Here is a 1,615-nt window from a genome sequence, read left to right as displayed (position 1 = left end):
GTCACAATTATCACTACTGATCTTTCACATAGCTAAGAAGCGGATTAAGTGTTTTTATTCCCTACTTCATGTGGATTCGATACCCGCTCATCCGGGATTATTACTTCGACAAACTCGTGCATTTGCGGGATATATGCAAGGGGACCTTATCAAGTTTTTGGCGCCGTTGCCGGGGAGTAGGCGTTTAGGGATACTTTGTACTTTGTATTCTTAGCTATTTCACCATACATTCTATTTTATATCTTCTTACTCTATCATCGTTCTGATTTCTTTTTCTTTTATTTTAGGTGCAGCTCTAGGTTATGACCCGAGGGAATCCCTCAATTTTGATTGAAGGAGATCCTGAGCTTGAACATACACTTACAACAAAAGGGAAAGAGCCTATGCAAGAACAGCCTAATTTAGCTGATTTGGAAGTGGAAGAATCTAAAAACATGGCAGAATAGAATGAGCAATAGCAAACATTATCCGATTATGCCAGACCTTCAGCGTTGGGGACATAGTCGATTATTGTGCGTCCCCGATTACAGCTCAGGACTTCAAACTGAAGTCAACATTCATCCACATGTTGCAGCAATCCACACAATTCAATGGTTTGGCCGATGAAGATCCAAACAATCATATAGAGATCTTTCTTGAGGCGTATGATATACTGAAGATAAACTGGTTGACGGATGATGCAATCAAGTTGCGAGCCTTCCCATTTCCCCTAAAGGGGAGAGCGAAGCAGTGGCTATGCTCATTACCTAGAGCGTCAATTACCACGTCGGAGGAGATAGTAGAAGCTTTTCTGGCCCGTTATTTCCCTCCCGGAAAAATAGCAAAGCTTAGGAATGAGATCTCATCCTTTGTTCAATTGGAATTGGAGTCTCTATTCGAGACATGGGAAAGGTTCAAGGAGCTCCTGAGAAAGTGCCCGCAACACGGATTCCCGGAGTGGATGATTGTTCAGACTTTTATAATGGTTTGAACCCGAGTATAAGGCAACTCTTGGATGCGGCAGCAAGAGGTACCTTAGGTAACAAGACCCCCGATGAGGCCCTTCAGTTAATTGAAGAAATGGCGTTAAACAATTACCAATGGAATGCTAGGGAGAAGAAAAAAGTGGCCGGTCTCCATGAAAAAGATGCGGTAACTTCATTGGCAGCTCAAGTGGAAAATTTGAGTAAGAAGTTAGATCTTCTAACTTCAAATAGAGTGGTGGCTAATGACTAGTTACACTGGGTGTGGTGGAGGACATGCTCCCTCCGATTGCCCGATCTCTATCTGTGATGTTTCTTCGGTGAAGAAAGTTGATTTTGTAGGTAATGGCATGAGACCTCAAGGAAACCCATATAGGAATACCTACAATCCGGGTTGGAAGAATCATCCCAATTTCTCATGGAGTAATCATGGTACACAAAAGGCTATCAGGCCACCAGGTTTTCAACAACAATAACAAGCCCCTCAGGTGGAAAACAGAGTCTCAGGTTTGGAAACCCGAATGAATGACTTAGAGAAGCACTTGACTAGATTTGTGTAATCTGTAAATACAAGGTTGAATCAGTCGAGGCTACACTTCGCAACCACACCGCCTCTTTGCATAACCTTGAAAATCAGGTGAGGCAAATTGCGA

The 1,615-nt window shown here is 42.8% G+C and overlaps 1 non-coding gene across 1 annotated transcript; it reads right to left on the bottom strand.

The window, feature by feature from the left end:
• Positions 1-823: 823 nt before the first annotated feature.
• LOC120253703 lies at positions 824-930 on the bottom strand. Its single transcript, XR_005534376.1, has one exon. It is a non-coding gene; the product is annotated as a small nucleolar RNA R71 (small nucleolar RNA).
• Positions 931-1,615: the final 685 nt, after the last annotated feature.

The sequence above is a fragment of the Dioscorea cayenensis genome, unplaced genomic scaffold (assembly GCF_009730915.1).
Source record: "Dioscorea cayenensis subsp. rotundata cultivar TDr96_F1 unplaced genomic scaffold, TDr96_F1_v2_PseudoChromosome.rev07_lg8_w22 25.fasta BLBR01000170.1, whole genome shotgun sequence".
Taxonomy (NCBI): Eukaryota; Viridiplantae; Streptophyta; class Magnoliopsida; order Dioscoreales; family Dioscoreaceae; genus Dioscorea; species Dioscorea cayenensis.
This window is presented reverse-complemented; position numbering and strand designations above follow the sequence as displayed.